The sequence below is a fragment of the Microtus oregoni genome, unplaced genomic scaffold (assembly GCF_018167655.1).
Source record: "Microtus oregoni isolate MIOR12 unplaced genomic scaffold, Mior012 000001F_ref0000356, whole genome shotgun sequence".
Classification (NCBI taxonomy): Eukaryota; Metazoa; Chordata; class Mammalia; order Rodentia; family Cricetidae; genus Microtus; species Microtus oregoni.
The window spans coordinates 924,666-949,747 of NW_024543060.1; the positions used below are offsets into that span (position 1 = coordinate 924,666).

General features: G+C 38.8%; 2 long non-coding RNA genes across 2 annotated transcripts; one reads left to right on the forward strand and one right to left on the reverse strand.

The window, feature by feature from the left end:
* Window positions 1-300: 300 nt before the first annotated feature.
* Window positions 301-14,376, forward strand: LOC121461069. Its single transcript, XR_005976150.1, has 3 exons — window positions 301-349; window positions 2,905-3,137; window positions 14,365-14,376. It is a non-coding gene; the product is annotated as an uncharacterized LOC121461069 (long non-coding RNA).
* On the reverse strand, window positions 7,533-16,489 carry LOC121461065. The gene is made up of 5 exons (XR_005976149.1): window positions 16,445-16,489; window positions 12,118-12,179; window positions 9,940-9,973; window positions 8,140-8,197; window positions 7,533-7,557 (listed from the first exon to the last, which is right to left on the reverse strand). It is a non-coding gene; the product is annotated as an uncharacterized LOC121461065 (long non-coding RNA).
* Window positions 16,490-25,082: the final 8,593 nt, after the last annotated feature.

Sequence of the window (25,082 nt, forward strand, 5' to 3'; positions counted from 1 at the left end):
GAGCATCCAAACAGACTAGGTTCCCACAAAGCCAGTACATGCAGTAGAATCAAAACCCAGTGCCATTGTCCTTGGCTTCTCAGTCAGCCCTCCTTGTCAGCCATGTTCAGAGAGTCCGGTTTGATCACATGCTCCATCAGTCCCAGTCCAGCTGGACTTGGTGAGTTCCCCTTAGATCAGCCCCACCGTCACAGTGGGTGGGTGTACCCCTTGCGGTCCTGACTTTCTTGTTCATGTTCTCTCTCCTCAGCGGTAAAAAACAACGACATCTTGAATTTTGCATGCAAATGGATGGAAATAGAACACACTATCCTGAGTGAGGTAACCCAGACCCCAAAAGATGAATATGGTATGTACTCACTCATTAGTGGATTCTAGCCATAAATAAAGGACATTGAACCTATACTTCGTGATCCTAGAGAAGCTAAATAGGAAGGTGAACCCAAAGAAAAACATATAGTTATCCTCCTGGATATTGGAAGTAGACAAGATAGCCAGGCAAAAATTGGGAGCTTGGGGGATGGGTGAGGTGGAGAGGGGGAGAGAGAAGTGAGAAGGGAAGGATGGGGAGAGTTTGGGGGAATGGGATGGTGGGGATGGAGGAAGAGTGGATATGGGAGCAGGGAAGTATATATCTTAATTAAGGGAGCCATTTTAGGGTTGGCAAGAGACTGGAATCTAGAGAGGTTCCCAGGTGTCCAAGGAGATGTCCCCAGCTTGTTCCTTGAGCAGCTGAGGAGAGGACGCCTGAACTGTCCCACACTTATAAATATCTTGCATATCACCATAGAACCTTCATCTGGCAATGGATGGAGATAGAGACAGAGACCCACATTGGAGCACTGGACTGAGCTCCCAAGGTCCAATTGAGGAAAATTTCTAAATTCTATAAAATATTTCTGACAGATTGTCACTTGAAAGCCAATGTAATAATATCATAACAACATCATTTTTAAAGGTGTCTTATATCTTTAATCTTTCAAAATAATGTACAACAGGTTAATAGGTTTTTTTTTAGAATACCAAAAAGGAGGTGGACTAAGAAGGAACTAGATTACATATATATATATATATATATATGAAGGAACCAGAAATACATTATAATTTATTTTTTATATATTTTTATAGTATTCTTTCATCCCCTGCAGTACATTCCACATGCTTCCTCAAAAAGAGTTTTAAAATCATGCATTCTGAAAATATTGAGCTCATTTAAAAGACCAGGTATTTTAATTGTACATATATAAATATATAAACCCCCACACACATAAGCCATGTTGATTCTTATATTCTAGCCCTAGCCTCTTAGCCTCAACAACTCTCAGTGGAATTTTTCATTCCTGAATGTTGAACAATAGGGTGCCAAGGAACCCATACATATCTATATTTGTATTCATAAAGATGTGGCAAACTCAGCATCTAATATTTGTCATCTTTTGTTACAAATGAACAACTCTACTCCTTTTCTGGAAATCTCATGAAATTCATTCTAGGCAGAAATTGATTTCAATATTTTATCGGATGGCAGAATAATGAATTTATTGACCTCTTGGAAATACTTTTGACCCTTTGCTCCTTTCAACTCTCCATTACAGTTCCTTAACCTCCTTAGAATTCCGCACAACTAGGAGGCTTCTGATCAAGGAGTAAGAAAGTCCAAGTAGCAAAGTGTTTTTGTTTATCTTTCAGAATTTATCAGTGTATTCCACTAGATAAAGTCAAATTCCTATTGACTTGTGTATCCCCTTGAGTTGTGTTCTTTCTCTGGGGATGCATGTACAGTACATGTTTAAATAGGTGAATGAAAGTTTAGCAAGCTTTACATGTACTGAAAGCATAATAAGGTCTATAGAATTAGATAAGAGTTAATGTTTTAAACTGGCCAGTAATTCAAGGAACAAAACACTATATGTAATTTATCTGCAAAACTGGTGAAAGATGGATGTTATGTCTCCCTCCCTTTTTTAATAACTCACTTAGTCCAACTGATAATGTCCACATGCACTTGGCTGTGGGGGATCCTACTGGAAGTCTTACTCCTTAAGATAAATGACACAAAAATGGGATGAGGACAAGTTAGGGGATGGGATGGAGGCAGAGGACAGGGATGGGGAAGATATGAGCAACATGGATGATCTGAATTACATACATTAAAATGTCAAAGAGTAAACTGAAAATATTCTTCAAACAATAAAATGAAAAAAAAAAACCTCAAAAAATATTTCTGACACTTGACAACAGGAGCTCTTCATAGGTTGTTCAGCAGAAACTAAAAAGAAAAGCAAGAATTATCAGTAGTATCAAGAACATCATTGGTAGCATCGTCAAGATAAGCAATAACAGAGGCATCACCCATAGAATCCTATGTAGTGTCATGTCACAATGAGTATCATTGTATTTGAGAATGGTGAGAATGTGGAGTCTTGTTTCACTGGTTTTATTCTCAGAGGTTGTTTCTTTTGGGGTGTTTGTTTCCAAAATAATGCTGTCCACATAAGTCACAGTGTATGGACACAGAAAAATAACAACTAATATCTAACAGTTACATTTCCCTGCTTCGCCATTCAGAAAATACAAGTTTCACATTAAGAGTGAAAATCATTTCCTCATTCCAGCATGGGAGGCAACTGTGTGCTTACCAACTTTACTTGGTCAGTTTGGTTGGACTAAACTGATTGTGTTAATTTTATGTGATGCATTTTCAATATGACTAGAAAAGATAATCATTTTTTTCTAGTTATAGGTAATATCTAAAGAGTCCTATACAAAGTATGAAATTTATTTATCATCATGCATATTAGAGCCAAAGAGAATTGGATTTCCCGCACAGAAATATTTATCTATTTTAAGCCATTGGTGTGGTCTAACTTACCTTGTTAAGCTCCTTTAACTTTAACTGTGCAGGATTTCTAAATTAGGTTCCATACCCACGGCATCGTCAAAGCCACCAACTGCAGCAACCACATTGACGATGTTAGGAGGAGCAAGGATGTGGTTGCTGCCCAAATTGGAAAAACCATGACGGGAGTATTCGCTGCATAGCTGGTGCCGTGAGCAGGACGTGAAGCAAGAACCCGCATATGAGCATTCTGAGGGTCCAACGTGTCACCTGGGATACAAACAAGAGCAGATTTCTGGTCAGTAGTGAAGCTAAGACACTGTGTTCTCTTCTAAGCAGGTATCAAGAACAGGGTCAGAATGTTGCACAGGGTCCATGGTGTCACCAGTGTGGCTACCAGGAGCAAGGTCAGGGACAGCATGTGTTCTCCCCCTTGCATGCCCAGTATAAGTACCTAGAGGAGGTGTGTGATCCACGCTGGTGTTGTTAACAGTAGTTTCCTCAGATGATGGAATATTGTAACCTCTTTCACTAACGCTGATGGTGTTAACAGTAGTTTTTTCAGATGACCGACGATTGTCACCTCTTTCACTAACGCTGGTGTTGTTTACAGTAGTTTCCTTAGATGACGATGACTGAAGATTGTCACCTCTTTCACTAACGCTGGTGGTGTTAACAGTAGTTTCCTCGGATGACTGACGATTGTCACCTGTTTCACTAACATGAGAAGTTGATGTGGCATCGGCATGGGCAGGAGGCTGGGGCACGATGTCATGCATATTAGGTGGAGGAAGGAAATCTTCTCCCTTCTTTGTTTCAACCTTTAAGGAAATTTTGAGATGTTAGATTTCATTGAAAATCTCACTTATTTTTGTTCATTTTAGAACTTATCTGTTAATGTCAGGGTCTTGATTTAGAGTCCCCAAATGTTTGTTTTCTCAGGCTAATTTTATCACATAACCGCTGATATCCTGAAACTTTTGCTTCCATTGGTTTAGTCAAAGGCCCAGAGTTTGAGAATCTTAAAAGGGGATCTATTCAGCTTTATGCCTTCTTTTCTACTGTTCTTTGCTACCGCTCTATAAAAGAAAGATGGAAAAAAAGACACAATGTGTCCTCTCCTGTCTTTATGACAAGGATTTTACATTCCATCCAGATTAAGAGAATGTGACAATCGGGGGCTTCGGAAACAAAAAGAACCTCGCTCTTCTGCACCACACTACTGCTTTCCCCATGGCTTTCACAATTGCCCATTAGGTTCCCGGGATAACAGAATAGTGAGGGTGACTTTTGAAATGCATGAATAAAGTGTGCCACTTCCCACAGCACATGGAAACTATGGGGCTGAAGGAAGGGTTCTGGGAGATGCCATCCAAACTCTTACTCCTTAGCTATGACTGTTTTTATATATGGCTGATGAATGCGATGGCCTGTTCCAGCATCTCTGTGGTGGCTTGAATGAGAACAGACTCATGGGCTCGTATATTTGAATGTTGGTTTCCAGGTAGTGGAACTATTTGGGGGGAAGGATAGGTGGTGTGGCCTTGTTGGAGGAGTTGTGTGGTCTTGGGTTTCAGAAGACTGGTGCCATTTCTAGTGAGCTCTTGGTTCCTTGTATAGATTTAAATGTAACTCTCAGCTGCTGCTACAGCACCATGCCTGCCGGCCTCAATCACGGTGGTGATGAAATTGTATGTATCCCATTGGAACCATGTGCCTTACTAGACCTGCATGGAGGTGGGTGGTCCTTGGACTTCCCACAGGGCAGGGAACCCTGATTGCTCTTCGGACAGACGAGAGAGGGGGACTTGACTGGGGGAGGGGGAGGGAAATGGGAGGCGGTGGCGGGGAGGAGGCAGAAATCTTTAATTAATAAATAAATAAATATATTTAGGAAGTGCCAGTTTTGAAAATGCATTTGATGCTGTTTGTCAGAAGGAGAGCCTCCCCAACTTTTATTCCAATTACAAATAATGATGCTAGGCCTTAATCATTCATGACATCTCAGGGAGACTCCTAACTTAGCAGTCTATGTTTACCTTTCTGTACCAGGTTTGAGGAGGATTTGTGCTACTTATGTGAAATACTCAAACGTTCCAGAGCTTACTCAACATGATCAAACAATGTAACGTGGAGATGGTAAACAAAATAGCTTGAGAAGCATTGTTTGTAAAGGAAAACAGATGAGGAAGTAACATACTACATGTGTGTCCGAACTGCTCAAGGGCATCATGTGAAAATGTTCAGTGCATTTGGTTTCCTTGAGAATGATGAGCGTGAACACATCAAAGCTAGAGATTTGTGAGCCTTAGACACATTTTCACACGCCATATGTTTCACTCATTGCTTCATCATTAACTAAATATGCTTATGCCAGTTATAAAAAGGGAATGAAAGGGCCACATGGTACAAGTATAGTTTTCCAGGACACATGTCACATGGAAGTTAGAAACACTGAAGATGACAGAGAAGACCCTGAAAATATTTTCCTTATATGTTAGTTACACAACAGGAGTGCCAATGAATATATAGATACCATTTATTATCTGAATAATCAATATTGTATTATCCTAAAATTACTATTGGAGTGTGTGTTTGCTTGTGTGCTTGAATTAATATGCCTGTTTGTGCTATGCTAGTGCGTGTGTGTATACGTGCATGCATACATGTGTGCGTGCACGTGTGTGTGTGTGTGTGTGTGTGTGTGTGTGTGTGTGTGTGTGTGTGTGAAGGGCATAGGATAACTTTCAGGAGGCAGCTCTCTGCTTTCACTGGGTGAGACAGGGTCTCGCAATGTTTCTGTGCTAAGATCTCATTTCTATTAGTGATATTGTGGTTTGTATATTGTGGTTTGTATTCTAATCCTTTGCATATCCAAGATGTTGGTCCCTTCACGCCAAGGGGAACACTCCATGGTTGCCACACTCATCACATTACCATTTACTTTCTGTATCAAACTAAAATTTTGACATTAGTCTAAAATTTGCATTTGTATTAATCATGTCAATTTATATGCTAATGATTTTTCACTGAAATCTTGGAAGATGTCTGGCAACTGAATGTCTGTTTATTAAAATCACTTGAGATCTGTCTCCCTGCTAAGACCTCCCTTGACCAATGACTCACTTTGATCATACATAATAGCTAATATTAATTCAGAAACCAAGTTGGATTAGGCTTAAAAGAAAGAGCATTTGAGTTTGGTTCTGACAATATTAAAATTACAGTTACTAATGGTTTTATTAAGTGTCATAATTATGTCAAGTCTGCCCCTGTCTCTCCTAATGTTGAATTTAGATGGTTCAAGGTAACTAGCTAGTTGTTAGCCATTTGTAATGTTAAGTAGGGTATACAAACAGAGCGAGCTCTTCTGTTTGCTTTATACCTTCTGAAGGGTTAAAACACAAAAGAAAATTGTCCATTTCCTTTACATTTTTCACTTTTCTCAAATACAGATTTTTGAAATATGACCTGATAATTCTCTGGATTTCCTCAGTGTCTGATGTTATGTCCCCCTTTTCATTTCTGATTTTGTTAATATGGATTTTGTCTCTCTTTCTTTTGATTAGTTTGAATAAGGGTTTGTCTATCTTGCTGATTTTCTCAAAAACCCATTTCTTTGTCCCAATGACTCTTTGTTTCATTTACTTTGTTTCTATTTTATTGATTTTAGTCCTCAAATTGATAATTTCCTGGTATCCACTCCTCCTGGGTGAGACTCCCTTTTTTGTTCTAGAGCTTTCAGGTGTGTTGTTAAGATGCTAGGGTGAGATTTCTCCAGGTTCTTTATGTAGGCACTTAGTGCTATGAATTTTCCTGTTAGTAATGCTTTCAAAGTATCCCAAAGATTTGGGTATGTCATGCATTCATTTTCATTAAATTCTAGGAAGGCTTCCTTTATTTTTCCTTGATCCAGGGGTAATTCTGTTGAGAATTGTTCAGTTTCCATGAATACGTAGAATTTTTGCAATTAGTCTTGTTGAATTCTAACTTTAACCCATAGGTGATCCAATAAGACACGGGGTTATTTCCACTTTTTTTAATCTGTTGAGATTTGCTTTGTGATCAAATATGAGGTTGATTATAGAAAAAAAAAACCCCTGCAGAAACAGCTGACCCAAGGTTGTGGGAGCTCACTGGCTCCTGACTGACAACTAGGGAACTGGCACAGGACCAAACTAGGCCCTCTGAATGTGGGTGACAGTCATATGGTTTGGTCAGTTTTGTTAGTCCACTGGCAGTGGGTCCAGTATTTATTTACCCCTAGTATGTGAACTGGCTTTTTGGAACCCATTCCCTATGGAGGGATACTCTACTCAGCCTAGATACAGGGAGGATAGCCTTAATCCTGCCTCAAGGAATATGACAGACTTTGTTGACTCCCCGTGGGAGACCTTATCCTCTATGAGGAATGAATGGGGAGTGGGGTAGTGTGGAGTGGGGTGGTGGGGTGTTGGGAGAGCAGGCAGAAGGGAGGGAGAGGGAATTGGGGTTGGTATGTAAAATAAAAAAGATTGTCTTAAAGAATAAAAAAAAGTAAAATAAATAAATAAAAACATGATACAAAGAATCAGAGTGTATATTATTGTCAAGTACAGAGCAAATATCCAGAAACCAAAGTATTACTATATGGTAATTGAATCTTCACATCTACAATTGCTGGCTAATTGGGGAAAAATACTTACTGTGCACCTGGAGGAAGAGTTGTCAATATCCTCCTAGTGGAATCAAATAGAAAACAGTCTGTAATCTCTTCATAATGAAAACTTGGTTGAACAGATTACAAATATCTAAATTTCCAAAATTTCTTGCTAATATAAACACAGAAGAAAAGAGACAAACGGAGGAGATGCTTTTATCTGTGATCCTGAAATAGGACTATCCAAGGGAAGAGACAACCTACCTGCAATTATGCTGAGAGAAAAGGCACCTGGGTGATGCCTGGACCACTACAATAACCGGACCCTCTAAAATGTATTCAGATGTATCATCACAGTTGTTTTAAAAATCAGTCTAATGTGTATCTATTTCTGCAAACCATCCTTGATCAAGCACCAGGCATCTTCTAATATATGAGAACTGCACTCAATCTTCCACTCCCTGTGTTTCCAGTTCATTCTCCTATTGAGCCACCGCTATCTGCAAGGACTTACTGCTCACTGGAATTTATAGAAAGGATGGTTCACTGATACCAAACACTTTTCTCTGACCAAATTTCCATATAAAACTGTGATAGGTAGAGTACTGCTGCATTTTAACAAAATTCATAAGGAAACAAATTTCACAAAGGAGAATTTTACCTTAATAGCAGAGGTGGTGGCCGTGTCCTCTGTTGTAACATGAGGGTTTTCAGAGAGCCTTTAGAATAAAAGCATGCAGTGAGGGGTGAGTTTGGTCCTTAGAGCATCTCTCTTGAAAGATTTGTTATCTGTGCACTATATTTTTGCATTTATGTAATTCAACGTTGACCCAGGTTTTAAAAAGTTTTTACTTTGGCAGTTTCAACTTGTCTCAATCTATGTAACATTCAGTGAAGACTCACTCATAGTTCTATTTAAAAATGAAAATTTAAAAAGCCAGTGGTTTGGGAGATGGCTCAGTCAATAAGAATGTTTGCTGCCAACACAAATCAACCTGAGTTTGAATCTTCAGCATCCACATAAAAAACTGGGCATGGACACATGCACATGTACCCCAGTACTGTGGGTGGAACAGGCTACCATTTGGGCTTGTTGGCTGCCAGACCAGCTCCAGGGTCAGTCAGAGATCTTATGTCAAGTGGATAAGTTAGAGAATGATTCAAGACACCAATATCCTCCTCTTTCCCTCATGTCTGCACAAAAAAATATGCAAAGCATGCAACAGGCACAGACACATGCACACATGCAACACACACATGCAACACACACACACATCCAATCACATAAGAGGGGGAAATGGCGAGTTTTGCACACACTTGTTATGATGGTTGCAGTAACTGATGGTTTTGAGCACTTAATGCTCCTATTTCATTTGTTCCCCTAAACCTAATGTACCATGGCCTGTTTTTTGTAAAAAAAAAAAAAATTAGGCATTTCATTTCATAGCACTCTCTTCAAAGAGTTGCTCTGGGAAAACATGAAATGGACTCTATGTCTAAGCATTAAGTTGCCATCAGTCTCAGAAGTCATCATATTTTGGTGCCTTGAAGATTTTATAGTGTGTCCACATGCATATGTTGAAACTCTTTATACTCAAGGGTATTTCTGAGTCATTTTATAGGACACTAGGGAGCAACACTGTCCCCTCAGCTTTGATTCATCGGATCTACAGCTAAAAGTTCCTAATTTCAGGGTTTCTGATTGACAAACTCTGGATCAAACACTTTCTTTTTGTAACTTCCACCTACCTAGGGATTCACCACCGAGGCGGAACTCATTAAGAGGGAAATAAACCTGCTAAGCAGAAGCATGTCTATAAGGCCATTCTGAGGTGATTTTCTCAGCAAAGTTTGGGAGAGTTTTGCCCACACTCTTCCCAGCAAACACCTTGTCCCAAACATACTAGTAAACAGGATTAACAGCCTGAAAACTAATATTTTTACATATATGTAACTGCATGTTATGTGCAGTGTATTTGTAAGTATGTATGATTTCAGATAAATACATGCCAATGTATAGGTGTGGTGATTGGAGTACAGACTTGGGTGTCGACCCTCACCCTCAGCCTTAGTTATATGGCTGAATCTCATTCATGAATGCAAGCCCCAGGCTAGCAATCCAGGCAAGACATCCAGAAAAATGTGAGAGTATGCTCTGTCTCCACCTGCAATCTCACCAAAGCTCACCAGGATTTTAGAAGCGCACAAGACCAACAGGCCTCATGTGGACCCTGGGCATCCATCTCCCATTCTCCCATATGCACAGCCAGCATTTTATCTGCTGAATCACCGCCACAGACAGGGAGTCCTAACATCATTGCACGCTGTATCTGAGGCATAATTCAGCTTTCATTAGCGAATAATCAAGAAGCTAAAATTGTCTTACACAGAGGAAAACTTGGTGCCAGCTTCTGAACTTTATATTCTCTACATACTGTATTTAAAATCCAGACATTCTTACCTGAGTGGGATTTGGTCTTGATTTCTTCCATTATCTACAGAGTAGAAAGCAAAATATGTTATAAGCAACTGTAGAAAAAAGAGCATTGAATGCCAAGGCCAATGCTTTGTTACTACATATACTTTGAATCTGTGTAGCCTTCAAGGTGAATACTGATTTATAGACAATAAAAACAAGGATAACTCTTAATTTACACTTCTTTGTATGTTTAAAATACAGAGACAATTTTATCAAAAGTCGATACTAATAATAAATTGGTATACAAAATACCTATGATCATGAGCATTATCAAACAGAGAAACTGACATCTTAACCAGAATCAATATCACAAGCTGAAGTGTTAATTGGTAGCACAGTGTTGCTGCTGCTGGATTTATCTCTGGACTAGTGGTGTTAGGAGAATTGCAAGTGAGCATACTCATCTTGCATGGAAGTGAAAAGAGCCTCTCTAAAGATTAAGTTGAACTTATTTCGTTGACGATGAAAATTCCAGACACAGGGAAGCTAAGTCTATGAGAACTGCTCTTTGCAGCATAGCAAAAGTTAAGAAACACAGGTAGACCAAGGGCAAAGAATTTCCAGATGCCAGGGTGGCAAAGCTACATACAGAGAGAGAGAGGGCATTGTGTGTACTCTCCTCAAGTGCTTCTGAGGAAGATGCAGAAGCCCCTCAATTCTAGCTTCTGGTCCCTTGCTAATGGGCAGTGCAAAGAACCTCAGCACTAGCTGCTATCACCTCCCATGGTAAGAGCTATGGGAAAGCCCCCTGCAGTAGTTATGACCCTGAACTGTATCTCCAGGGCAAGAAGCATGAAAGAGACATGGGGAAAAAGCAGCAATTCCATGGGAGTAGTACCTCACAGGAAACGTTTGTGTCCACACATACACAGCTTCAAGTGAGCAGCTTTCACTTCATGCTAACAGCCTGCCCTCTACAAAGGAATAAAGCAAATTTTTGCTTATTTCATTCACAGTATGGAAACTGCAGTATAACCTCCTTGACATTGCCTATGGCTGAGGCAAAGCATTTGTCCCACCAACAAATGGACTGCCAATGAGGCTTAGCATGTGGGAGACCTCCATCAACCATCGTCACCACAAAGGAAATTTAGTGTGGAAATAATGTAAAGGACAGTCACCCACATTACAATAATACTGACTCTTTTCAATAAAGTCTTTCAGACCCTCTACACTCCACATACTCCTATTCACTTGATGCTGTGCTCTCTATAGGCAAAGCAGGTGTGAAAGACACTGTGGTGACAGCGGAGAGCCCAAACTCTGCAGTGTTCCTTCCACTCTTAGAATCTTATCCAGACTCAGTGGACCAGTCAGTGCTGTCCCCTGCAGAATGATGCTCTTTTCTCAGCCTTCCTCCTACTGTGGCAAATTGTTCTGGAAATTATGTCTATCAGCATATAAACCAAGTATCACCATATCCTCCACTAATAAAACCAAAGGAGAAGGTGCTGGCGGTATAGCCATTAGGGCGAGCGCTAGTCTAGAATGCTTAGAATGGCAGTGTTTAATCCGCAGCACTGCCTACAGGACTCAAAGTCCATTTTTTAAAAAAGTTGATCAAGCCTATTATTTCGTATGCCAAGAAATAGTCAGATTAAATAGCAGATAATTAAAGATAAACATAAAACCATATGTGAATTTTCTAATATGTCTAAGTAGAGAAATTACAGAAAGGAACAAAACCCATAAAATGTAGTTAATTTAGTTCTCAAAATCCTTAATGAAAGTAATTGAATACTGTATTTCTGTTTTTTACATGATCACCTTTCATTGACACTAATATATATGTAGCAAAAATGTAATATATTTATTATAAAAATGAAAGAAAAATTCATTTTATAACAAGCAAAATTGCTGTCACATAACTCTAGAGGACACATACTGTGGACTAGTTAGAGGTCCTTATATTTATACAAAGATACTGTGTGCATCAGTGGCTATGTTAAATAAATAAACATGGTTCAGATAATATAGTTTGATACTGAAATTTCTCAGAAAATCATTTCTGAAATAATTTTGAATGTGAAGAACATTAGGAGGCAAATTTTAAAAAATGAAATTACGTTTATATCTTATTTACTTTGTTCCTTTTTTGAATGAATTAAGTTGCTATTGGAACTAGGTAAGTAGCAGCAAAGTATTCATGATTACTCTTACCTCCACTGATCTGAAGAGACTTCTTAAGTATTGGTTTCAGCTCTCCAGGTGGTCGTATGCCGCTGTTGCATATTTTAAAATGTAATATCTTAATATTCATACAAGAACATTTACCAAATGCTTTGATTATTTGCTGTTTGATTTCCTAACATACATTAGAGATTTACAGTCAAGCATTAACTTGTCCTTCAATCAGTTGATTAGGTTTGGTGACACTTTTTTAAAACTTTTCCCATGTGAAAGAAAGGAAAGATTTAGTCTACAGAAATTAGTCCACCGAAAGCATAGACACACATGAGGGAGACAAAGAGAGAAAGACAGAAAGAGATAGAGAGAGAAAGAGAGACACAGAGAGAGAGAGAGAACACCAAAGACAGTAGTTTCTTTCCAGCACATTTTTTAAAATTGTAGTAACTGATGGTCACTCTTGTGCTCAATGTAATTAGTACCCCGATTCCATTTGTCATGTCATCATCTGCTCCTAGAGCATCACAGAATCCCTCTCTCTCAGGTTACTTTGTGAGCTCTCAATGCATGTGATGCTATCTCTCACAAGGTTTGTTTGTGGACCATAGAATAGATTCCTGCTTCTGCTAGCACTCTGACAAGATACCATGGCCTAGGCTATGCTCAAGCTGCCCCTTAGTAGTCCATTCATGAGTGAATCTTGAAACCACAATTGGCCTGTTTCTATGCCAAATGAGCATTGTTATTAACTTAATGAGATAAAAATATGAACAAACAACAATAAAACTCAGTGGATAATTTCAGGTTATTAGCTTGAGACAGTTTAGAATTCCTAGTAGAATAGAACATGATTTTTACAAGGTGTGTCTTTGAACAGTTGTAGCTACTGTAATTTATGAATCTGCACTTTGGACCTTTTAACTTGGAGTAATTTATTAATAAATAATTAGTAATAAGCAATTTACTAATGTGTGTCAAATGCTTTATGATACATGTTCCCACAAATGATAACACAATTGTCCTCTATTATGGAAGTAATCAATTAAGATGAGCACAGAACTAGCTTGACATACCACCTTTAATTTTCTGCCAAATCAGTGTCTGAGATAGCAGATCACTGACAGAAGGGGCCTTTTACTCTATGTTCATGTCCTACTGATGGGGAAGACAAAGCCCCTTTTATAGACACATAAAGAGTAAACATGCCACAGTTTGGCTCTCTACATCCAGATAATCTACTGAGATCCAGAGACTTCATTACTGTAGAAAACAGCTCAAAGGAATGGAAAAGTGATGGATGGAGCACTGTGGTAGGAGGAAGGCATGGGATCTTCCACCATCTATAAAAGGGTCCTACACAGAACAAAAGGGCCTCTGCATGTGGAGATGGTGTCAAAGGAAGAAAGTACTTTGTTGGCTTCTTGTAACACTGTGTGATAATGCAGAATGATCCCAAATCCTGTCAGCTCTCAGAATGACAAATGCGATGAAGATCTAGTTCACTAGCTGATTTCAGAAAAAAATTGAAAAGGCACTAAGTGTCAGATGGACATAGAGAGTGTGGTTATCATCAGTGGGCTCATTTTCCAAATCGCAGAATTGGTACTTGGGACATGATGGTTGCGTATACAACTCATGTCCACGATCTAAAAACAACAATATTTCTTGCTAAAATACATTGATAATACTATGGGGATTGTAAGACAAAGCAAAAATTGAGTGTATAAATCAGTATCTATCTGAGAATACAATCAATAATTGGCTTGTTATCTTGGAATTTCCTTAGTATTATTGTATTCTTAGACCTTACCTGCAAAAAGGCTTCTTATTGGTATTGTAATGTACTTCTAAAAAAATCAAAATGAATTTGTTACAATGCTAGAGAAATATAACATATAAAATGATTAGATACATAGTATCCATTTTTGAGACTAATCTAGACTATTCTAAATACTCTTTTTTAGGAAATTTGTTCATGTAGAATTAATCCATTTTGTTTATTTCAAATCAAACAAGACTTAAACTTATCAAGCACAATACCTAAAAATAAACAATCACCCTGTGATTCCCAAGACAGCCAGAACTACATAACAATAAAACTGTGTCTCACAAACAAAACAACAGATTCAAAATGGAAAACAAGATCCATGGGCCTATACATATTTTTGTTCTTCAAGGAAACAAAGAACCTTGTTGAGCCTTTTAGTTAAAATTGTTCATTTTATCAGGCAAATTCCTACCACTGGGACTATATGTATTGTTTCTGTCTTTTTGTATCAGGATGAAACCTGGCAGAAAGAAAGAGAAGAGGGACAGAGACCTTTACATAACAGCTCAAGGGAGGGCAGGCATCAAGCTTCCTCTCCTCATCCCTTTTGGGGAAGGAATATCCTTAGTTCCATCTGTGTTCCCAGACTTATATGCAGCTTAAAGGATGCTCATGATAGCAGGCATCATCTCCCCTGAAATGAATTACTGGAAAGATCTCTCCCTTGGGAGTAATAACCCCAAGCTCGACCTCAAGTGCAAGAGCATCAGAGAAGAAGCTGTGAGACTGGAGCAGCAAATTCCATGGGCTTCCTTCTGACATAGGATCATTGTACAAGTTCACATATGTAAACAATAAACTCACTCAGTCCTTCACTGTTCACTTGCAGTTTGCTTTTAGAAATGAAACATTGGAGGCTGGTAGTGGTGGCTCACACCTTTAATCCCAGTGCTTGGAAACAGAGGCAGGAGGCTCTATTGGAGTTCAAGACAAGCTTGTGTAGAGAATACATTAAAGGGAAGGCTCCAAATATACATACAGAAAAACCCTGTCTCAAAAAAACCCCTAAAATAATCATAAACAAACCAAAAAAGAAATGAAATCATTCATTTTTGTCTTGTTTAAAGTCAAGGAAACTTAGTGTGCCTTTTCAGCATTCCCCCATGTCTCAGGACAGCCATTTCAGCCACCAACTAGTGGACTGGGATTGCGGCTCAGTAGGAAAGCCTATGCTTATTATGCAGGAGGCCTCAGTCAGTTCTCACCACCACAGATGCCATGAACAGCAAACTTCATAATACAGTGACACAAAGCTGTCTCCATCACAATAATATTGACTCTCTTCATCTTACCTCTTGAGAGAAGAGGGTTTTGCATTCTCTACTTAGTGTGGTTGTCACTGACAGACACTGTGATGAAAGCTGATGAAAGTAAATACTACGTGGTGCTCCTGCCACTGCCACAAAGTCTCTCCAGACTCAACGGAGAAGCAGATAATTATTTGAAATACAGAATGATGTCATTTTCTTCACTTTGCTTTTTGTTTCAATTTTTTTAAGATTTATTATAGCTACAGTGTTTTGTCTGCATATATTCCTGCAGGCCAGAAGAGGGCACCAGATCTCATTACAGATGATTGTGAGCCACCATGTGGTTGCTGGGAATTGAACTCAGGACCTCTGGAAGAGCTGCCAGTGCTCTTCACCTCTGAGCCATCTCTCCAGCTCCTTGTTTCAGTTTTTATTCTTGAATCATGCTTTGCAGTATGGAAATGATATACACCCTTACCATGTTCTTTTTAACAAAAACAGAAGGCAGAGATAATGGGTAGGGTGCTTGCCTACAATGCTCCCAAAGCCTTATGTTCAACCTCTAGCACTTCAGAGAAAAGAAAGAAACAAACAAAGAAAGAAAGAAAGAAAGGAGGGAGGGAGGGAGGGAGGGAGGGAGGGACTGATTTAGGGATGGGTGGAAGGAACGAGGGGAGGCAGGGACCAAGAAAAAGGAAGAAGAAAAAGAAAGAAAAGGAAAACATATAAGGATTGTTAAGTCTTCCTAAAATCAATGCATTCACTGTAAAAGAAACACTTCCACCCTAAAGTAGGAGATTTCTAAAGAAAACAATTATACAGTATGCCAAAACTTTCCAAACTGAGAACTTTCACAGACATTTAAGAACTCAGATGATTTAATAACATCATAAGGTAGGAAATTAGTTAATGAAAATAATTGATTAAGGTTTTTTGTGACTTAATTTTATTTTAGTGGCAGTGAGATGTGTTAGCGATATGCAGTGCAAAATACAAGGCATTTGTCATAAACTCAAGGAGAATCTGTATTTCTGACAATCCTATTTGCTGCAATGTGACTATGGAAGACATGTGCTGTGTAAAGATGTTTTCTCATTTATTCAAAAGCTGTACAGATATCAGCATTAAAGTGAAATAAGCAATGTTTTGACAAAAATACTTCACACTTGAAAGTGCTTGATTTATACTTGTTTTCCTTAACTCCTTTTTGGGGTCTAAAAATCTTTACTCTTCCTTATTCCTTCTTCTTCGGGGAAGGTAGGACAGATGGAGTAATTCTTACCTTTGTTGAAGGTGACACACTTTTTCTTTCTCTGCTCTGGCTCTCTTGTCATTGTTCCTTCACTGTGACATATGTTGAAAGTGATCATCATTTAATTATCCATATAAAAACACTTAGCATGTTTATAAATTCTTTATTTTTGAGTCCCTAATACATCTTATATTACATATTACATAAATTCTTTATTTTTGAGTCCCTCATACATCTTACGTTACATATTTACAAAAACATTTTTTGAAACAGGATCTCATTATGTATTCCAGCTAACTTTTAATACACTATATGTTTCGTGTTTGTCTTGAAATCAAAGAGATCTATGCCTCCTGCCTCCCACATTCTGGGATTAAAGGCATGGGCAAAGAGGCCGAGCCAAATAATTCTGAATTCATTCTTCAACAGTTGGTGATGATTAATGACTGCTCTCCTTTCCACCTTTCCTCATGGAGAATAACATAGAAAATTTAGCTCTTGATTAAAACAACACACACACACACACACACACACACACACACACACTCAGGCACACACATCCAAGCACACAAGACAGGGGAATGGCGGTTTTTCCACACACTTTGTTCTGATGGTTGCAGTAACTGACTGTTTTATGCTCTAAGTACGTAATGCTCCTATTTCATTTCTCCCCCTAAACCTACAGCACCTTGTCCTGTTTTCTGTCAAGAAACTTTTTAGGCATTACATTTAGTCACTCACTCTCTCCCAAGATATTGCTTCGGGAGCAACATCTTGATCTAAACATCAAACATCGAAAAATCTAAACATCTAAACCTCAAGCTGCCAACAATATCAGAATTCACCATATTTTGGTGATTTGAAGCTGCTTTATTGGTAGTCTGTGCGCAAGTACATGATGAAATTCTTTTTTTTTGTTTTGTTTTGTTTTTTGAGACAGAGTTTCTCTGTAGTTTTGAAGCCTGTCCTGGAACTGGTTCTTGTAAACCACGCTTGCCTTGAACTCACAGATCCGCCTGCCTCTGCTTTTCTGAGTGCTAGGATTAAAAGCATGCACCAAAACCACCTTGATCTATGAGGATCCTCTTTATACACAATGGCCAGTACTTCCTGCACAAGTCTTGAGTATTTACAGGGCACTGCAGAGCAATACAGTACCCTCAGCTCTACTCCATCCGAACTACAGCTAAGAGCTCCAAATTTCAGGGCTTCTGGTTGGTAAGCTCTGGACTAACCAGTTTGTTTTTCTGACTTCACCTACCTTGTGAATCACCACAGTTGGGTAACTCATTAAGGAAGCTATTAACCTGCTGGACAGAAGCATGTCTATAAGGCCATTCTGAGGTAATCTTTAGCAAAGCCTTGGAGAGTTTTGAACCTTGCCATATTATTCACACTCTTCCCACAGACAACTCAAACAAACAAATTAGTGAAAAAGATTAATGACTTGAAAATTGATCCTTTTACATATATGTGCAAAATATGTTATATGCTGTGTATTTCTATGTATGTGTGATTTAAGATAAATACATGCCAGTGTGTAGGTGTGGTGATTGGAATATAGACTTGGGAGTTGACCCTAACCTTAAGCATTAGTTTACTAGCTGGATCTCTCACTCATGAATGCAAACCTCAGGCAAGCAATCCAGAAAATGTCAGGAGATGCTCTCTGTCCACGTGCAATCTCATCATAACCTCACCAGAATTTTAGAAGCACACAAGACCAACAGGCCTCATATAGACCCTGGGAATCCGTCTCCCATTTTCCCATATACACAGCCAGCACTTTACCCACTGAATCACCTCCACAGACAGGGAGTCCTAATAGCATTTCATGCTGTATCAGAGGAATAATCAGTTATTTAAAACTATATGCTTCTCCATAGATAAATATTCAGCTTTGATTAGCATATAATCAAGAAGCTGAAACTGCCTTACACAGAGAAAAACATGGTGGCAGCTTCTAAACTTTATATTCGCTACATGCTCAGTGTATTTTAAAATCCAGACATTCTTACCTGAGTGAGACCTCATCTTTTAGTCTTCGACTACCTATAAAGTAGAAAACCAAAATATGTTATAATCAATTGTAAAATATAAGAGCATTAAATGCCAAGGCCAATATTTTTTTTACTACATATACTTTGTCCCCAAATGAGTTTAAAATTTAAAGCGAATATTGATTTATAGAAAACAAATATAGATAACTCTTAATTGAGACTTCTTTGTATGTTTCAAATAGAGACAAACTTATCAAAAGTTACTACTTATAATAAATTGGTGTACAAAACACCTATGATCTTGAGCACTATAAGACATCTTAGCCAGAATCAATATCACAAGCTGAAGTGTTAAAGCAGTAGCACAGTGTTGCTGCTGTTGCTTTGTCTCTGGACTAGTGGTGGTAGGAGAATTGTAAGTGAGTATACTCATCTTGTATGGAAGTGAAAAGAGTTTCTCTAAGGTTTGAGTTGACCTTATTCCATTGAAGATGAAAATTCCAGACACAAGGAAGCTAAGTCTATGGTGACTGCCCTTTGCAGCATAGCAAAATTAAAACAAAACAAAACCACAAGCAGACGAAGGACAATGGCCCCTGCAAAGAATTTCAAACTGATAGGTTGGCAAAGCTCCAGAGAGGGGTCAAGGTGTGTACTCTCCTTAAGTGCTTCTGAGGAAGCTGCAGAAGCTCCTCAGTTCTAGCTTCTGGTCCTTCACTAATGGGCAGTGCAAAGAAGTTCAGCATTAGTAGCTATCACCTCCCATGGTAAGAGCTATTGCAAAGCCCCCTGCAGTAGTTATGCACCCTGAACTGTATCTCTAGGGCGAGAAGCATGGAAAAACATGGGGACCAAGCAGCAATTCCATGGTAGTAGTACCTTACAGGAAACATCAGAGTTCCCACAGACAATGTATCAAGCTCCACTGCATGCTAAAAGCCCGCCCTCTGAAAAGGAATAAAGCAAATTCTTGTTTATTTTATTCACAGTATATAAACTGTAATATAACTTCCTTGGCATTGCCTATGGCTGAAGCAGAGTGTTGGCCCCACCAACAAATGGCCTGCCAATGAGGCTTAGCATGTGGGAGAACTCCATCAACCCTCTTTACCACAATGAAAATCCAAGGTGGTGCCTGTTCACCTGCAAGCTCTGTGGAACCCTAAAACACAGTTTGTTCCAACACTGACGGGCCCCAAGAGCCTGCGAGCTCCGTGGAATTCTGAAACATAGCTTGCTCCAATACTGAAGAGACCTACGAGACAGCCACAGCAAAAATTGGACCAAGATGCCAAGACACTGCTGGCCTCATTTGAAGGAAGAGATGGTAGGTGCCTATGCAAAAATTCCTCCAATATCCTAAAACACAGCATGGTAACACGAGAATCCAGTAGACACACAAAAGGAAGACTTGACCATTCTAACCCAGAAGTAGAAGAAAACGACTTTGAACATAACTTTATGAAAATGATGAATACCTTTAAAGAGGAAGTGAAAAACTCCCTTAAAGAAATTGAAGAGAAGATAAACAAAGTTGGAAGAAATGAATAAATCCCTCAAAGACACCCAAAAATACCCATGATAAAACAATCAAAGAAGTGAAAGAAACAGTTGAAGACTTGAAGACTGAAATACATGTAATAAAGAAAATACAAACCAAGGGAATTGTGGACATGGAAAATCTGGGTAAATGAACAGGAGCTACAGAGACAAGTATAACCAAGGGAATATAAGAGATAGAAGAAAGAATCTCAGGTGCTGAGCATACTATAAAGAAAATACTCATTGGTCAAAAAACATTAAATCCAACAAATTCTTAACACAAAACATTCAGGAAATCTGAGCTACCATGAAAAGGCCAACACTAAGAATAATAGGAGTAGAAGAATAAGAACTCCAGCTCAAAGGCACAAAAAACATATTCAGCAGAATTATAGAAGAAAACTTTCCCAACCTAAAGAAGGATATCCCTATGAAGACACAAGAAGCTTACAGAACACCAAATAGACTGGATCAAAAGAATAGCATCCCCTAGCCATATAATAATCAAAACAAAGAACATACAGAATAATGAAAGAATATTAAAAGGTGCAAAGGAAAATGGTCAAGTAATCTATAAGGCAAACCTATCAGAATTATGCCTGACTTCTCAATGGAAACCATGAAAGCCAGAAGGTCCTGGATAGATGTGTTGCAGACACTAAGAGACTATGGATACAAGCCCAGGCTACTATACTCAGCAAAGCTTTCACTCACCATCTATGGATAAAGCAAGATACTCCATGACAAAAGCAGATTTAAACAGTACATATCCAAAAACTCAGCCTTACAGAAAGTACTAGTAGGAAAACTTCCACCCAAGGAAGCTAACTACACCCACAACACCACAGAAATCTTACTAAAAGAATGTTTCTTAGTAAAAGAAACATTACTGAAACTTAAATCATACATCAAACCACACATACTAATAGTAGGAGATTTCTTTTTTTTTTTTTTTTTTTCGAGACAGGGTTTCTCTGTGGCTTTGGAGCCTGTCCTGGAACTAGCTCTGTAAACCAGGCTGGCCTCGATCTCAGAGAGATCCGCATGCCTTTGCCTCCCGAGTGCTGGGATTAAAGGCGTGCGCCACCATCGCCCAGAGATTTCAACACTCCTCTCTATCCAATGGACAGTTCAACCAGACAGAAACTTAAGAGAGAAATAAGAGAACTAACAGATGTAAAGAATCACATGGACTTAACTGATTATCTATAGAACACTCCACCCCCCACCCAAAAAAAAAGAACTCACTCAGAAGGAGTAGAAGACAGGAAATAATCAAACAGAGGGCTGAAATCAACAAAATAGAAACACAGAAAACAATACAAAGAATCAATGACATAAAGAGCTGGTTCTTTGAAAAAAAATCAACAAGATTGACAAACTGTTATCCAAACTAATCAAAAGATGGAGAGAGATCATTCAAATTAACAAAATCAGAAATGAAAAGAAGGACATAACAACAGACATTGAGGAAATTCAGAAAATCATTAGGTCATTCTACAAAACCTGTACTACATAATATTGGAAAATGTAAAAGAAATGAAAAATTTTTTAGATAGATACCATATACTCAATGCATCAATCAGTGCTGTCGACTGTAGAATGATGCACTTTCTCAGCCTTCCTCCTATTGTGGCAAATTGCTCTGGAAATTATGTCTATCATCATATAAACCAAGTATCATCATATCTTAAACTAACTAATAAAACCAAAGGAAAAAGGTGCTGGCAATATAGTCAATAGGGCGTGCGCTACCGGAGAATGTTTATAAGAGCAGTGTTCAATCCCCCGAACTGCCTACAGGACTCAAAGTCCATTTATTTCTTTAAATTTTGGGCAAGTCTATTATTTCTTAGGTCAAGATTTTTGTCAAGATATATTCAGATTAAATAACAGATAATTAAAGATAAACATAATACCATATGTGAATTGTCTAATATGTCTAAATTGAGAAATTATAGAAGGAACAAAACCCAGAAAAACTTATTAGCATTTAGTTCTCAAAAAACTTAAAATAATTGAATGCTTTATTTTTGGTTTTTTAATATGGTCATCTTATTGACATTGACATTGATGTATATAATAATATGTAGCATAAACACAATGTGGTTTTAATAAAAAATCCATTTATAACAAGCCAACTTGTGGTTACATGACCATAGAGGACACATACTGTGGAATAGTTAGAGATCTTTTTATTTATACAAAGATACCGTGTACATCAGAAACTCACATTAAATAAACAAACATGTTTCAGATGATAAAGTTTGAGACTGACAATTTCTCAGAAACTACTTAAATAATTCTGAATGCAAACCCATTTGAAGGCAGATCAAAAGAAGATGGAATTACATTTCTATATTATTTCCTCTGTTCATATTTTGAAAAAACCAAGCTGTTTTTGAAATTAGGGAGTTGGTAGTCAAGTATTCACCATTACTCTTACCTCTCTTAATCAGGAAAGACTTCTTCAATAGGGATTTTAGCTGTCTTGCTGGTCTTACTGCACTGTGGCATATTTTAAAAAGTAATATTTTAATATTCATATAAAAACATTTACCAAATGTTTTCCTAAAATACATTAGAGATTTACCATTAGCCATTAAATTGTCCTTCAATCAGTTGATTAGGTTTGGTGACAATTTCCTAAACACTTTTTCTCATGTGAAAAAAGAATTTAGTCCACTAAAAACATAGAAAGACACACACACACACACACACACACACACACACACACACGAAGAAAGACACTAGTTTCTCCACAGAACTTTTTTAATGCTGTAGTAACTGATGGTCACTCTTGTGCTCAATGTAATTAGTACCCCGATTCCACTTGTCATGTTATCATCTGCTCCTAGAGCATCACAGAACCCGTCTCTCTCAGGTTACTTCGTGGGCTCTCAATGCTTGTGATGCTATCTCTCACAAGGTTTGTTTGTGGACCATAGAATAGATTCCTGCTTCTGCTAGCACTCTGACAAGATACCATGGCCTAGGATATGCTCAGGCTGTCCCTTAGTAGTCCATTCATGAGTGGACTTGAAACTACAATCGGCCTGTTTCTATGCCAAATGAGCATTGCTATTCACTTAACGAGATAAAAATATGAACAAACAACAATATAACTCAGTGGATAATTTCAGCTTGAGACAGTTTAGAACTCTTAGTAGAAGAGAACATGGTTTTTACAAGGTGTGTCTTTGAACAGTTGTAGCTACTGTAATTTATGAATCTGCACTTTGGACCTTTTAACTTGGAGTAATTTATTAATAAATAATTAGTAATAAGCAATTTACAAATGTGTATCGAATGCTTTATGATACATGTTCCCACAAATGATAACACCATTGTCCTCTATTATGGAAGTAATCAATTAAGATGAGCACAGAACTAGCTTGACATACCACCTTTAATTTTCTGCCAAATCAGTGTCTGAGATAGCAGATCACTGACAGAAGGGGCCTTTTACTCTATGTTCATGTCCTACTGATGGGGAAGACAAAGCCCCTTTTATAGACACATAAAGAGTAAACATGCCACAGTTTGGCTCTCTACATCCAGATAATCTACTGAGATCCAGAGACTTCATTACTGTAGAAAACAGCTCAAAGGAATGGAAAAGTGATGGATGGAGCACTGTGGTAGGAGGAAGGCATGGGATCTTCCACCATCTATAAAAGGGTCCTACACAGAACAAAAGGGCCTCTGCATGTGGAGATGGTGTCAAAGGAAGAAAGTACTTTGTTGGCTTCTTGTAACACTGTGTGATAATGCAGAATGATCCCAAATCCTGTCAGCTCTCAGAATGACAAATGCGATGAAGATCTAGTTCACTAGCTGATTTCAGAAAAAATTTGAAAAGGCACTAAGTGTCAGATGGACATAGTGAGTGTGGTTATCATCAGCAGGCTCATTTTCCAAAATGCAGAATTGGTACTTGGGACATTGATGGAGGAAGGTCATTGGTCATTAGCTAATAAAGAACTGCCTTGGCCCATTTTATTGGTTAGAGGATAGGTGGGAGGAGTAAACAGAACAGAACGCTGGGAGGAAGAGGAAGTGAGGTCAGACTCGACAGCTCTGCTCTGGAGCAGACGCCTGAGAGAGACGCCATGCCCTGCTCCCAGGATGAAGCTCCGACCCAGGATGGACATAGGCTAGAATCTTCCCGGTAAGCGCACCTTGGGGTGCTACACACAGATGATTAGAAATGGGCTAAATTAATATATGAGGATTAGCCTAGAAGAGAATGGGCCAAGCAGTGTTTAAATGAATACAGTTTGTGTTGTTATTTCAGAGCATAAGCTAGCTGGGCAGGCGGCCGGGGTGCTGGGAACGCAGCCCCGCCGCCCCAATTACTACAAATGGCACCCCAGGTGATGGACTAAACCCACTTAAAAAACCTGAGAAGTCTTAAAAATAAGGGAGAGAGAGTTTATCACAGATTTTTGCTGTTGGTGGCGTGCTGTAGAGAGATTTCCTGATTCGGCAACAGTAGCAGAAAAAACGCTGTGTCCTTTTAAAGCGCGACTTCCTGGGGCTGTGCCGCCATTGCGATCTCTGTCTGGCTCCTGCGGGAGACAGAGCTTTTGAATAGAGCATTTGGAGTAAAGTGCTATGATTTGTTTGATGGCAACTAGACTCGCAGTGTTCTCGGGTCTGCTCTGCTTGTTAGAGGCAAGCATGCGCTTTCATCTAAGAGAGGCTTCCTGACTCAGCTTTAGCTGCAAAGCCTGTAGCTCATTAAGAGGTCCTGCCATGAAACACTTAAACGGTGTTGACTAAAAGCTGAACGCATGCTTTTCGGTTTTCAGCCGTAGCAGGAAAAAAGCTGCGCCGTTTAAAAATGCCGGCTTTCTGGGCCATCCTGCCAGGGCAAACTCTGACTGTTTGAGGCAGGAGGGCCAGCTACCGAGAGAGGACTTGAGTGTTGTCTGTTGTAGCTCACTTGCTGGCAGGGACCTTGAAATGCCATACAGTTGTTGCAGTAAACATAGCTACAGCCTGTATATCCGCCATGAGGCTGGAAAGCTAAGAAATGGACTGGATCTAGCTGGCAAAGCCAAGCCTTTAGTCCTACTGAGATTGCTTGGTAAATTAAAGACTCATGTGGTCAGAAAAAGAGA